This window comes from Megalobrama amblycephala, linkage group LG14, assembly GCF_018812025.1.
Source record: "Megalobrama amblycephala isolate DHTTF-2021 linkage group LG14, ASM1881202v1, whole genome shotgun sequence".
NCBI lineage: Eukaryota > Metazoa > Chordata > Actinopteri > Cypriniformes > Xenocyprididae > Megalobrama > Megalobrama amblycephala.
Window position 1 is genome coordinate 21,336,398 of NC_063057.1, and position 16,156 is coordinate 21,352,553.

General features: G+C 36.2%; 1 protein-coding gene across 2 annotated transcripts in view; it reads right to left on the reverse strand.

The window, feature by feature from the left end:
- Positions 1-15,773, reverse strand: part of LOC125246007 (NACHT, LRR and PYD domains-containing protein 12-like) — a 57,643-nt gene extending 41,870 nt beyond the window's left edge. The window contains exon 1 of one of the 2 annotated variants that reach the window (XM_048156842.1): positions 15,680-15,773. The gene's annotated coding sequence lies outside the window, so the exon portion shown is untranslated. The remainder of the gene's footprint in view (positions 1-15,679) is intronic. The other variant, XM_048156843.1, reaches the window with a different exon arrangement.
- Between the last annotated feature and the right edge of the window lie 383 nt (positions 15,774-16,156).

The following is a 16,156-nucleotide window of genomic DNA, read 5'->3' on the forward strand; positions in this document are numbered from 1 at the left end:
AACATGTTTGTGTTTTTGAAGGAATAATGTTTATGCGTGGTTACTGAAAAAACAAAAAACTTAAGTCACTGAAATAAGGCCTGTGTTCACAAGACTTTTGGGTATTGGAGGTTGTAGACTAGAGTTTTTGCTTCAAAATTATGTAAAAATTATGCTGCTTACTCCTTCATATAAAACAATATATTGATTTAGTTTTTGTAAGACACTTTTTGCCAAGAAACACAGTATGCATGGAGGCGTGAATCACCACTGAAAAATGCACCTGAGAAGACAAAAGAATTGGATAGTAATGAGTTGAAATGACTTGCATATTAATGAGGCATTTCAGTCAGGTAGGCTGTGAAAAAAACCTTCTGTGATGTCTCAAGCTCATCATGATATATGAAACATACAGAAAAATAATATCACAATATAAAGTAATGGTTTTATATTATACTTTAAAATATAATGTATTTCTGTGATGCAAAGAGTCTGAATATAGGCTTTTAGTTTACAAGCATGCACATTTGGAGAAATATTGGATTCTCATATGCTTATGTCAATTTTCTATACAGAGGAGTTATATTTATTTAATATTCATTATTTAATGTCATTACTATGAGCGCTGGTGTTTTCAATTCATCCTTGAAGTCGGAGGGCGCTCTCTGTGCATTTTTAGTCCACAAATTCATCTAAAAGAAGAAGAGGCTATTCCATGAATGGAGTTTCCAATTCATACTGCAGCCGGAGGGCGCTAAAGAAACAAAAACTCATCTGTAGAAGAAAATAAAACAGGAACTAACTGCATGTCTTCTAGAGCTCCCTAACCATGACTTTTACATCCAGATAAACACTTTTCAAGACAATAAATACACGATTGAGACGATGTATGCATGTATTGCCTCTGAATTTGCGTCTGAATAGCGCTGGCTCCGTGGGCGTGGCCGCATTAGCGGATAATGAGCTGAATCACGGACTTCTGACATGGCTGTCTTTTCATACAGATTACATAAACACAGAAGGTTTGTTTTCGATTTGACTTACATGATTTAAAACCTGACATCTTAACGTTTTTTTAGACATAAGTTTAACTTTTCTGTGATTAGTATTCACTAAGTTACAGTTCATTTTCTGAGAACTATCAGATTGGACTTCGTTCAGAGGGAGAGGAGAAATCACGCATCATGTTAGTTTTCTTTATTTTACAAAAAGCACAACATTGTGTTTTTACTCTGAGTGTATACAAATAAAAGAAGATATTCTATAGTTTCAATTGATATATTACTTATGTCTCTATGACAAAAAATGACGGAGTATTTTAAGTCTGTTTTGGTGCAATGTGAAAAAAAACCTGCAAAACGCGCCGGCGCGTTTTCAGACCTCAGAGTGTTAAACCACTGATAATGCCTGAAAACTACTGAAAAGTTGAATATTTTAGAAGGAGCCATGGAGGTAAAAAAGAGCCTTGTGTGTGTCTGCCAGGAATGTAGGATGAGTTATCCTCAAAGTAATAATGACCCAGAGACTAAGTGAGCACATGGATGACTATAGGACTGCCTATGGTCCGGTATACAGTGGAATACAATGTGATGAATGTGTGGAAGACATTCGTCAGAAGTAACTTGCTGGTATATGTGGTAGGCATAGAATTTGGGGCATGGACCTATGGTGATTTAACCAGTAAAGGCAAAAGTGAAGGGACAAAGGTGTAGAATCAGAAACAGCTGGGTATCTCTAGCGTCGTATCTGTAGTCAAAAGTATTGACAAACACGAATGACATACAAAGCAAGGGGTTGCTGGTTTTGTCCAGGAGATTTGGGAGAAATCTAGAGAGCCTGAAACCTTGCTTTAAAGATGGCAAAATGTTCCAACCAGAAAACTGGTTAATGGGAACAATTGCTAAAAGCTATTTAGAATATAGCAAAAGAATGCATAAATTAATTTCCCAAGAAGGGGAGAATTTGATGAAATGTATTATTATGCTTTATCAATTTTGACAAATTGGATAAAAATTAAGTGTATAGCAGAGCTGAGTTTCCTGTGTGCCAGTGAACTTCAGGAAGGGGGAGAGGAGCTGTATCTCCTGGCAGAGAGCCATGGAAGGACAGGACAGAAGTTCTCTGGCACAACAGAACAACTCACAGCAGACTGCAGGGTTTAGAGCAGGGCTGGGCAAACTCGGTCCTGGAGGGCCGCTGTCCCTGCAGAGTTTTGCTCCAACCCTAATCAAACACACCTGAACCAGCTAATCAAGGTTTTCAGGATTACACGCAGGTGAGTTTTATCAGGGTTGCAGCTAAACTCTGCAGGACAGTGGCCCTCCAGGACCGAGTTTGCCCAGCCCTGGTTTAGAGGTAATAGTGAACAGGACCAACACCTCAGAACCTCAGATTCTTACCTGTGCCATGGGAAAGAGCTGGCACAAGATTAACAGAACAGTAAATTATTAAAAGATTCTGATGTGAGTGGGGTTATTTTGAATTTACTTATCAGAAACAATGAAAGTAAATAAAGACCACAAAGAACAAGAGCAAATTTTTGCCCAAAAAGAACAAAAATAATGCTGAAATGTAGAAACATCCAGCCAATAAGAAACAATTTTTGTGGGATAAATTATTAATTTAATACAAACAAACAAACAAACTATAGATGTTGCAGGAATGTGGCTTTTAGTTGATTTTACTGTACAATTGATTGTACAATTGACCATAACTTTTGGAAGTAAAAGAATAAAAACATATACTTATACTTATAAAATAATAATTCATAATAATTCTTTATAAAATAATAAAGAACAGATATATCTCTGTTGTATGTGAACAACATTGGAAGAATCGAGCCAATGTGAGAAAAATAATATAAGAATGTTACTGTAGAAAATCTACAAGTTTGTATTACAGAAAAGTGGAAAAATATATTTAATGTTACATAAAAGGAAGATAATTTGGATTTGGCAGAAAATGCAAGTTATAAAACATATTGACACTGAAGAAGAGCGTCACCAAATGCATTTAAATTAAGTGGTTATATGAAATAAGGAATAACAAACTGGTTTAAAACAGGTAATAGCAGACATTGAGACATATTCCTCAGATAAAATTTTTAATTAAATATAAAATATTATATGATGGAACAGCTGAGAATTATGGGATATGAAGAATCCAGTAGGTAAACTAGAGTCCACTGGAAGATAGATGAAGTAAATGAGGGGTAAATATTGTACAAAACTGAAAAACCTCAATGATATTGGTATGACTAAAACAGCAAGATGTTTTGGGGAGAATGTTCAGACAGAAATGTATGAGCAGAGGAAGGCAGTACTTATACACTATAAGGTGATTATACACTGTAAAACGAAAAGGGACTTTATAAACCTAAAGAAAAATGACTGGAAATTAAAATATTGTAGATAAAAAGGAAAAGTATATATATTTATTTAAAAGCTGGAATAATTTTGGAAAAGGGAAAGAGAAGGTAAACATACCTATAGCAACATTGGTCAGACTTGCCAAAGTTTAAGAAGAACGTGTATGACAAAAATAATATACTGAATTGTGTAAGAATGTAATTTTAGAAAATCTGACAGAGACAAATCCTAAAAACCACAATACAGTTAAGATTAGGATGCTTATTTGGTGATATTGAAACAAATATTTTGAAAACTACTAATAAGTAATTAAGTAGAAGATTATAAGAAAATTAATCAAGAGATAGTGGTGATATAAAACAGAGTAAGAGTGTCCATGGACAGGATAATATTACCTTGTGCTTTTAGTAAGAGTTAGAAATGAAAATTGTCTAAATAAATTCATAAAAAACATAAAAATAATTGAATAAATATGCCAACACTTAAATATAGAATGAATGTTAATATTAGTGGAATATTTCATGGTTGAGAAGAAATGTATGTTGACAGAAGTATATGGACAGTATATTATTCAAGAAGAAAACATTTTTGTGCACATTTTTGTTTTTAGGAACCTAGAAAGAGTAATATTAATCAGTGGATAAGTATGATGATAGCACAGAGCATATAGGCCAATAATATTTAGAGAGAGTCATTTAAAAAATAGATGATGGAAACTAAGGAAAATATATGCCTCACTATCTATTATATTAAATTGCAATATTTTTTAATATGTAGAAAGAAGATAAAGAGAAGATTTGGACTGAAAAGAGAGAAACTGGGAAACTGAGAAAACAGCCAAAACTATAATTAGTTATGTATGTTATTATAGAATACAACATAATTAAATTAATAATAGAAAATGAGCTCATTATAAATAAGATGTGCTAGTAGACATATTGTAGTATTTGAAATGACAAGTCATTTTGCTGTGATTGATGCAGGGTGTTTGAACACAGCAAGAGAACAGATGAGGAGGACAAACAAGCTCTCATTAGAAACCAAGAGCACTGAACGGCCTTGAGTGAATCTGAAAACCCTGAAAGAAGGGGGCAGAAGTAACATAAGGAGTCCTGCATAGTTTGTGTATGCTTATTCAGTTATAAGATAGATTATAGCAAGTAACGACAGCAATACATCCAGCAGCACTGAGACCTTATAGCTGGGGTCAGTGAAACCCTTTAGGTGATCCTGGAACTCAGGAGAGCTTTAGGGGGAGAACCCTTGACAAGACCATTTAATTTCTGGAGGGTGTTTTGAGGATTGGAAAAGTATGAGGTACCACCTGAAAATGATGTACCAAAGGATGAACCTTATAATGGGGATTTATGTAAAGATTTATTATAATAAATTACTTTATTAAAAGTATGATTTATGCTTTAAATACTTAAAAGCCATTGTGTGAATTAGAAACATTATTGGCTTCAGTTGACTTTGAAATATAGTTTAGGAAGCGGCTGTCGGCACTTGGTGTAATAGCAATTAGATTGTGTTTGTATGTGTGAAAGTAGTATAGTTTATTAGTGTAAAGACATTAGACAGTATATTAAGGAAGTTAAAATATGTGTTATGGTAAATGAAGATGAAACTCTATGATTGTAGTACAGGTTATAAGATTCATTTGTAAATTTTTGAATTTAAAATATGAAATGCTTAAATGATGGTGAATTTTAAGCTTGGGAGACACATTTTGTTTATAAAATTGACAATGGGAACATTATTGGAACAAACTGATTTATTGATATAGAATGTATAATTTATGTTTGAACATAATAATTCAGAAAGTATAATAAAGACTAATGTTGACACAAAGGATTAATTACTGGATTGTTTTTAAAATAATGAATGTACTGGATGAATAATGAATGAACTAGAGAAACCATTTTTGTAATGTATTAGTTGTAATGTCAATATTTACTATGTATTATATGTAAATGCAACAATAAGTGCAAAAATTTTGAATTAAATGTATTGCTTGAAAATATTTCACCCAGAGTTTTGCAATTAGATATACCTTGTGCACTGTTTGAATTGGTTAAAATGTATGGGTTTTTTAAATTTGTAGCTAGAGCAAGAAACACCCCAGATACTAATTTTGTGCCTAAAAGATCCGAGGGAATGTAGTCGGCCCAAGTTTCCAGGGTACATGGCCTGGAAGCTCAGATCCCCTTTGGTTTCTGCAAAGTGTCTAAGCCAGGGGAGGAGCCACACCTTCCTTTGGGAGGACCTGAAGGGTGCTCGAAGTAATTAATGGATTCTTTGTAAGATCCAAATTTGGCTTATACTTGAAAATCAAGCAGAGCACAAAGTTTTGCCCTTAAATGATTCTGTACAGAAATATAATTGATTATTAAAATTATGGAAACCAGAAAACTGGGTGGAATGTTACCTGAATGTGTTACTAACTAATGTTTAAGAATTATGAACAAATGTACATGTTACAGTTAAAATTTAAAGTGCACAACGTTTGTGTGCCACAACTATGCTTGAATAATGATGTTGAATAATGAGTCCGGATAATTGCATGAAGGGGGTGTTGTGTTATATCAAGAAAATGCAATTACCCTGCCTCCTTGTTAAGGTTTTGGATGTCTGTTGCTACACATTTGGCCAATGTATTAAATATTAGGCATTGCTTACAATATTATTGTTATTTATATTTGTTTGTTTCTAAGAAATGCATTATACTGAATGGCCAGAGATATACAGTTATTGTTAGATATGTGTGTGTGGCTGTTTACGAGAGGGAGGAGCAGAGCTGGACTGCAGCACACAGAAGTGTGTGTGGTTCTATGTGTGTGTGCTCAAGGACACAGAACTGTGGTTCTACTCCTAAAACCTTATAAGGACATCAGCCATCTTGGCTGAGTTTACTGGAGTCCAAGGACACAAAAGCCAGACAGTTTGCACCTGCGAGGCCTTGAGAAGTGTCTGGAAACTTTGGGAAAGTTAAGACGTACGTCAATCAAGAAGATAACGTAACGTCTGTGATAAACAACACGAGTATAAAAGACTGATGAGCTGATTGCCTCTTCGGATACTGATACGTCAGTACCCCCGACGCCTAGAAGCCCAGAGCTGAGGACAAGAAACCCCAAGCTGAAGATGGGAAGCCCAGCGCTGACTACACCTTTGACTCAAGAGTGATTACTGTATTTTATACCTTTAATGATGAAGTTTTATTTGCCTTTACATTTTTGTTTATTATAAAAGAAAAGTAACCAATTAAAAGAAATGTAATTGATTACAAAAGCTGCCTACCTTGATTATATATTTACTTATAGCTTGATTTATAGTGTTTTAAGACTTTGAACAAGAACATACCACAGAGGAGTCTTCTGACCAAATTGTAAGTAATTTAAAATGCTTATAATTTAGGCCAGAGTCGACTTACTTTACCTAACCTGAAAATAATAAATAATAAGGTTAAAAGGTGTTAAGATCAAAATACACACCGCAAAACAAACTTCTGATAGTAGTCTTTAAATGCATTATTAATATCTCTAGGGTCTGTGAGCGTTTTTTCCTGTGTTCTAATAGATGTAATTGGTGTTGATGATTCAAGTTGTTTAATTTGCCAGGCTAATAATTTTCCTGCTTTATCTCCTTGTTCATAAAATGACTGTTTTAATCTTAAAAGACTTAGACGCAGCCCTAAAACTAGATTGTTTATCATATTCAGCTCTTAGTAACAGCAGTTCTTTTTTCAAATCTGTGTCATTTGTTTGATAAACCCTTTCCTGAATGGTCCTGATTTTAGTTTCTAATTCCAACCTATCCCTATTCTAACCTATTCTTAGATTTATTGCCCGTGTAGCTAATAATATGCCCCCTAAGAAACGCTTTAAAAGCATCCCATCTCACGCACTCTGACGTTTATTTTGTATTTATTTGAAAAAATTCTTCAATCTGATGTCCAATATACTTAACAAACTCTTCATCCTGCAGCCATTTATGCTGAAAGCGCCATCTAGGTGGATCACATGTAAGTTTGTCGTCTCTATATATAAGACAACAGGGTGCATGATCTGAGACTACTATGCTGTCGTATAAGCAATCTTGGATTTTGGATAGTAATTCTGATGAAATTAAGAAATAATCTATTCTCGAGTATGTCTGAAATGTTGCCGAATAGCATGAATAGGCTTTGGTTTGTATACATTAACCAAGTTTAAGTTCTCTAATAATAAAGATCCCTGAACTATTAAATATCTGCCCTTCTTATCTTTAATAACATTTTTTACATGAAATGGAATGGAATCATGGATCAGAGTCATAACTCCTCTTGCTCTAGATGTGAATGCTGCCGTAAATACACTACCCCGCCACCTCCTCCTAACCCTTCTCTCATCCTCCTCCACAAGGTGTGTCTCTTGCAGAAATATTATCTTAGAGTCCATGTCTTTTAATTTTGTCATAACTTGTTTAATCTTCTTAACACGTTGTAGGCCCCTGCAGTTCCACGTAACAAACTTCAGGTTCAATGTTTGTAACATTTGAGATATATTAAAACTGTAAAATCAGGAAATAAGTATTTACCTCATAAGATAGGATTTTTCCATAGAGAAGCGTAACCAACCCGGATATGAGAACATATATCCAACACCATGAACGCGAACTACCCCTCGTTACGTCCCCGTATCCCTCCCTCGACAGTACGTCTCCCGCTATCGCATGTGACCACTCCATACCCATTGAGGAGCAGCCTAACCACTCTTCTCTAGCCAAACCAAAACCCTTACTACCGATGCTGTTCACTATTATTAACAATCAATTAACCACTCTTGTTTCACTGCAAGTTTACACCCTTTGTGCTCTTTTTATAACGCACAATAAGTGCGCCTCCATATTCAATCACCCTTTCCTTGTGGGAAAAAAAAAAAGAAAAAAAGAAATGCACCAATAAAACTGGACACTTCAAAACTTAGACATTTCGAATTAACTCAATATCAAAAATCTAAACAAAGACAGGTGTTTACCGCACAGCGTATCTGGAAGTTTCTCACTGATAAGAAAATAAAGAGAGAGTGTGGTTTAGTCCAAGGCTGGCAGTGATTCATCCTCTTCTGCTGCCTTCTGAACTTTCTTCACAAACTCTCGTGCCGTCGCTGCTGTTGTGAAGGAGTGAGTCTGACCCTTATAAGTCACCAATAGTTTGGCCGGATGAGCCACTCCGTGCCGCAGTCCCAGTTTGCGTAACTCCGCTCGAACCGAATCAAACTGCTTCCGTAGTTGATGTAGTCCAGCTGCTGTATCCGGGTATATCCGTACCTGTTGATTTTGGAACCGAATGTCATTTTTTGCTCGTGCTGCTGCAAAAATCACCTGTTTATCCTTGTAGTTGAGGAATCTCATTATGAGAGTGCGAGGTGGTGTGTTGCTGTCCCTCCTAGGTCCAACACGGTGCGCTCGTTCTATGACAACTGCCCCTGTGCCGAGCATCTCCGGTAACCACCTCTCTAAAAACACACATGGGTCCTGTCCTTCAGCTCCCTCCGGCAGGTTGACCAGTCTTAGATTGTTTCGTCTAGATCTTGCCTCGAGGTCCATAACTTTGTCTTCCAGTACTTTCTCATTGGATTCCAGTGTGTTCACTTTAGCACGTAGGATTTCTATCACGTCTTTCCGTTTGTGATACTCGCCGGATACAGTCATTTATCTCTTTCCTCAAACCATCAATGGATTCCACCACTTTGTCAAATCTAGAGGAAAAATCCATTTTCATGGAGTTGACAGTGGACAGTATTTCGTCTAACTTGCTGTTTTGGGTTTTCTGTTTATCTTCTCCATCAGACGCCGCCATTAGAACAGAGCTAGCATTAGAGCAAGGGCTCGAGTTAGCATTAGCATTAGCCTTCTGCACTTCACCACGAAGATGATAGTCCGTCAGCTTGGGTTGTTTTGATTTTTCGCTTGCTTCTTGGCTTGCTTTTGCTGCTTTAGGCATAATTCTATCCACACGAGTGTATTAACGCGCCACTTTGTTGCAAAAGAGAGGTTTTTAACGAAATTTTGACAATAACAGCAGAGCGGTACAGAACACGTCCTTTGTTGTTGTACTGTATATTTTAACATACCTTCAGATGTTCATGCATGATTATTTCACGCTGTAACTGATATTAAAGCAGAGAAGAGGATGATCACATGCTTCTCTTTAACTGAGGCGCTAAAGCGATCTGTCACGCCACATTAAACAGCGCCAAAACGGTATTTATTTTTTGAATCTCATAATAAGATGGACGTCATTTGAAATCTGAGACTTTGCTTCATATCAAAAGTAACAAAGCACAAAGTTTATTGCGATTTATTGGATGGGAGGCGCTACATATTCTGCTCATTCATCAACTGAAAACAGACTAGACTAATCGATTCTTGGGATTTAAGAATCGATATCAGTTTGTAAAAATGAGAATCGATTAAAATCGAGAAATCAATATTTTTACGCAGCCCTACAGAGGACTGTTTAATGGTAAACATGTTGAAGATAAGTGGACAGCCTGTCAGTTCAAAAAGTGATCTTAAAGATATTAAAGCCTTGACCATTGACATCCATTCAAATAAGCCAACCCATTCTTACTCCAAAGGTATCCAATAATAATAATGAAAATCATGCTCCAAAATATTGTCATGATGACAATACCCCAGCATATCATTTCATGATAATAAAATAACTATGCCCTTCACGTAAAAATTGATGGAATATGTTTTTTCTATAAAAGCCAATGAGTTTAACTGTGCATAGCAATAAAGAGGCGATGGCGCTTTTGCACAGAAGTCTTGGACATGCAGCATTTATGAGAAGGGGTTGTAAAAAGTGGAGCGTTACCCAGACAGGAAGCGTCACACCTCAGACATCTCACAGGCAGGTTTATCGGTTGTTCCATTCTGTACTCATGTTCTCAAGGCAGTCCAAAACAGGCAATAGTTCACTTTAAGAATGAGCAAAGTGACATCAATAAGTTTAATTTAAGGTATTTGAAAAAACAAACAAAAAAACAGCACAAACGGAAAGAGAAAAAGGTGATCTATATTATTATTTCTCTATATGAATATTTAGCAAAGACTTTATTCAAGCCACAAAAACAAACTTGTTACTGAAGTATGCACAATACACAATCTTCCAGCCTATGGTGAAGTCAGTATGCACATATATTTGCCCCAGATTATTGTATTTTATTTGGGTGACGCTGTGGTGTGTTGAACAGCCTGAGTCACATCCCTATATAAGAGCTTTACACGACAGCATTGACCTTTGAAAGTATGTTCATTCAAATCTGCATTTGCGCTGCCGCTGATCCAGAGAGAGCAGCTGCTATAAATGTACAGTATTAAGCAGCCTCACTAACAGCATTTCCAACCACACATTTTCTCGACAATTAAGACTTCCTGATGGCCCGGGGCCAGCGTGAACAACACTCGGGACAGTAGACGGAAAGGTCACTTGCCCGATCGGGCCAGTGCTGTAGGGTGTGCGATATATATCATCTATGACATCGTAATTGTTGATTTAATGGTCTGACATTATAGAATATGTCCCTCACTTTACAAAAAACAAACAAAAACACACCCATTGAGTAGGGCTGTGCAATTAATCACAGTCGCAATTTGAGCACATGCAATTTCTAAATCGCATAAGACTGCCATTTTATTTGTTAATTTATTTAAATTTTAATTCAGAATGTTTTGGAGCATTTTGGATTCAGGAGAGAGGATGTGTCTGAGGGCAAGGTAATTTCCAAGACCAGTGAGATTTTTGCAACGAAATGGGGCAATACAACACACCTGTCCCAGCACTTAAAACAGCGCCATAAACTGTATGATCAATGCATTTTCGACAAAGTCCATCGAAGCTAACAAAAGCACACCTCAAAGCCAGCCTGAACCGACTGAACAAGTATCCATCATTCAAGCATTTGCAAGCATCACGCCTCATGAGAAAGGATCAAAACAGCATATATATATGTAAAGACATGGTGCCTGTGGACATCGTCAGTAAAGACGACTTCTGAAGACTAATACACTCGACAAAAGATACCAAAAGATGCCATCTCTGTTTATCAGCTGTTAATACTGTTATTTAATTGTGAAATGTTTCGTTATGCATTTGTTATGCACTGAATGCATTCAGAATGTAGCATATTTGAAAAAGCAAAACGGTAGCCAAAATTGAAAATAAAATTGCAATATTCTTAAAAAAAAAAAAAAAAAAAAAAAAAAATCGCAATATGATTATTTTGTCCATATTGCACAGCCCCACCATTGAGTCCACGCATACACTATGTGATGCAGTCTAGTAGACTAGTGCACATGCATATTTAGGCCCAATCCTATTTCTACCCCGTACCCCTTCTCTTTTCCCCTACCCCTTCGTTTTGCACGTTCACCTGAAGGGGCAGGGGTGTCTCGATTGCCTGGAGTGGTAGAGGTAAGGGAAAGGGCCCGATAGCCCTTCAAGCAAAGATTTTTTGGGACCACACTTCGAACGAAGGGGTATGAGAAATTTCCCAGCATACACCGACCCTTACACCTTACCGCTGCCCTTAAACCTACCCATACCACCAAAGCTTTCCCTAAACTTACCCGTATCCCACCTCAATAGCAGCAAAAGTGTTTTGCAAATCAGTGTGAACACAATAAGTACATTGTACTTATTTTTTTTGATGTAAGTACATAGTAGTTAAGGCCACTTGATATAAAGTGGGACTGTATGATATAACATAATATAATATAGTGTGTGTGTGTGTGTGTTGATTGTCGTTTACAAACCTGATCTAAAAAAATACATGTAATTTTGTTTTAATAGTTCAGAGGACTCTGGCTACTTTGAAGGGTTGTTTCTTTGCAAACATTCCTCTTTTGTTCAGTACATCTGCAAAAAAGTGCAACATGTAAGTTTACTATACTTGCCATCAGATTGCTTGCAAGTACATGATTTTGTGTGTGTGTGTGTGTGTGTGTGTGTGTGTGTGTGTGTGTGTGCAAAATTGTATCCAGTGATTTCACAAAGTCATGTTTACACGAATGAATCATGCCTGTAAGTTTTTTTCCTCTCTATCCCAAATGCAGTGTTTTCCTTCGTATCTTGTATTTCATGTAGTTGGGAGGCAAAGGTTTTTGTGGATCTGCAGAGTTTGCTGCTGCGAAAGAGTTTTCCTGCAAGACCAGCAGTAAGCTGGATGAAGAGGGAATTGAAGTCGCAGTCTGTAGGCATGTGCTCTTTTGAGGGCACTCAATATGTCCAGAGGAGAGATCTATGCTTACCCTTTGTACTGCAGAAAGAGCTCTGCACAGAAAATGCTACTTTCTTTTGTGCCGACATCATGTGCAAATACTGGCCATGCCGTGCTGCTAGAATGCGTGTAGTGATCATGGTAGTGATGTTTCCACTCAGGATGGATCATTTGTGTGTTACCTGGCTGAAAGTTTCTCTGAAGCTTGCTAAACGCGCTATATGAATGACGTGACCACAAATGAGTGATACAGTTAAAAGAAATATCCTGTCATCCTTCATAGCATAGTCGCTATTTACAACATATAACGTTTTAAAAAAAATTACGCTTTTACGCCTCGCGTTTTTCGCGACGGTGTTCACACTCACATTGGCGCCCTTTGTTTAGTCACGAGGCGTTAAACGTGCGCGATATTCGCCCCGGTGTGTACAGGCCTTTAGAATGTACACTTTCACTGCATGATTTAGCCTATTAAAGACCCCCTGTGGTGAAAATCAAGTTTTTAATGTTGTTTATATGTCTGTCTGGTGTTTTTAACATGCTTTAAGACAAACCATATGCAAATTCATAAGTCAGCACCATTGCCGGGTATTTTCTCTTTAAAACTGCAGTAAACCAAAGACAGTCTCAAACCCGGTGTTTGAAATCGCTGGTGTTTCTGCCGTCACAAACTACCTTGTAGCCAATCAAGTCAACGTGCCGGTGGGGTTTAGCATATCATTAACTGACCGCGCAAGAGTCTCAAAAGAAGGTTATCCTGGTATATTTTTCTGTTGATATGAAAATCGTGTATATTCAGCAATATGGTGGTTGTATGATGTGTATTACAATGTTATGATGAACTATATGCCTATATTCAAAGCATTTGTAAGGATACCGATTGTTAGAAGGCAGCTGTCTGACTCGTGAATATGAACATGGTGTGTGTAACATTTGCAACACATTATTAGCTGTTTGATAACATAGACAAGCATAGGGCTAATCATATTAATTACCATTATGTGACTTACATTTTAGTCATCACCTGTTTCACTCTATTTTGCCAACAAAAATAGTCCACACAGAATAGTTGTGCGTCTCTGAGCAACTCTTCCTGAATGAATCAGCCGCTTGAATGAATCGGTTGAATCTCAATGATTCGCTGATTTACAGTGATTCGCTGCCACCTACTGGCGGGTATAATTTCACATTTGAAATGTCTACATTTTATAAATAATTTCAAATAACAGTATTTAACATTTTATATTTCCAACATTTCAAAACATTATTTATGCATCTGTAACTACTGTTGACTGATTAACGTTAATAAAGTTTAATAGTTAGGCTATACATTAGATTACAATTTCTGAACCTGAAAATCTCCTGTTTAAACCTACATGAAAAACTTGAAAAGCACCGTTTATTTCATTTAAATGTTTGTTGTTGTATTTATTTGTGTTATTGCTCATAATTTGATTATTTGCTACTATTTTATTACTTACTGTTTATTTGTCTAACAATATTTAAAATTTAAGTGAGTTAATTTAGTAGCTTTTGGTGTCATAACCTTATTTATTAAGGTTAAATGTAACAAAGACAACGAAAACAATAACTAGGCTTATTTTATAGGCCCATTTTCTTTTCTTGTACTTTATTAATTTTTTGTTGTGGGGCCAGTGAAAATTTTGGCGGTGCAAGTAAAAATTTGAAAAACTCTTTAGCGTTGAGCCCTGACTCATTACAATCCTACTAGCCCTTCATTTTAGACTAAAAACTCAATGTAATAACTGCACATAATGTCTTACATTATTATTGTAATAAAATGCTCATAATGTAATATTTTTCTAATCTTGAGCTTATAATGTAATAACAATTTTTACATCATGAGAAATGTATTAAATTATAAACTCACCAATAACATGTCATATTGTCATAATTGTGAAAGCTTTTAAAACATAAAACATATTTGTATTCCCTTACAGTACATTTGTAAAAATCTAAATCCAGTCTTATACTACCTGCGAAATCAACATATTAAATATGATATTCGTGATATTCATAAATATTCAGCTTGATGATTAGTTAATTCTAAAGTTATTTGTTTCAGTGGCATTGCATAGGTTGTAATTTCACATTAATGGTGCAAAAGTTCTGGTACATGATTGTAAGTTGTACTGTATTTTTCAACATGCCCTCTGATGTACATTCAGGCTTTGTTTTGCTGTAACTTGTATTGAAGTGAAGAAATGATTGTTTAACTTGGGCTCTGTGCTGCCGTTAGCTTCAGCAGATAACGTTATCTATCACACACACTCACACACACACACACACACACACACACACACACACACACACTCCTCATTGCTAGACTGATACTGTGAGTTGCTTTTTTTGTATACAGTGTTGGTTTTTAACACTGTTTGTAATTTAACTGTATATATACTTAATGTATGTAAGAAGTTGTTGTAGTAATAATAATAATAGTAGTATCTGTAGGCAGGTTAAAACTGAATTTAGATTTTAAAATGTACTGTGAAAACCCAACATTTTTTAGAGTGTACATTAAAAAATAATGTAAAATACCCGTAAACAAAGCAAAATGTTTACAAACATTTTAAACACACATCAATAGGCTATTTTAGCTCCCCTCACTCCACATGAAATCACATGAAATCACATGAAAACAGTATTTAGGCTAAATTCACGAAACTGAAGCAACATCTCTCATTCGACACGAGTCCAGATGTTTCCATATTCGTATTTGGATGCTGTTATTTATCATGTAAATGAGGCATATTGTACTTTACTCGCATTATAAAACATCATCCTTCACATTCATAGTTTAATTCTGTTTCCTCCGCCCACAGAAGCGCGATTAGCTGCTTATATCATGTGTGGAAATGTGCATTATGAGTCCCAACCATCAGGATAAGAGAGTCTGGAGAGTGACAAAGATTCACCTCACGGCGCTAAACACATGAATGAGCCCATCACTCACGAGATAGACTGAGTAACTGAAGTTGCGACATTAAAGTGTTAGTATATGACAGAACAAGAGAGAAACATAGAGATAAATGAACTTACACTCGTGCGCGCACATCTAGAGCTGGCAGAGACGAGAGAGGAGACTGAAATTCAACTGTGACAGTGATGATGACGTCACACACAGCCCTGCACAACTTTACTTACTTAGTTGCAGAAAATCTGTATATCTTGAGAGATGGAAATCCAAAGGGATTTGGGCGGTTGCCCATTTCTTAGATGATAATGGAAATCTGTTACTGTATAGAGAATTTTGTGAGAAATTCCAGCTGCAGTGTCCTGATAATATTGACAATAGAATGATTAGAGCCATTCCAGTTGTTCTAAGATGAATGGAGAACAAAATGTCTTCTTTAACCAAAGTCTCCCCAGGATTGAGGCAGCTCTCCTTAGAAGGTGGTGATTTTTGTGGCAAAAAATGCATTAGAAAATTAATTTTACATGCATATTATCCAAACCCTATTAAACAGGATTACGTTTAAGGATTTTGATACCTCCGAAAAAAAAGAAAAGAAAATG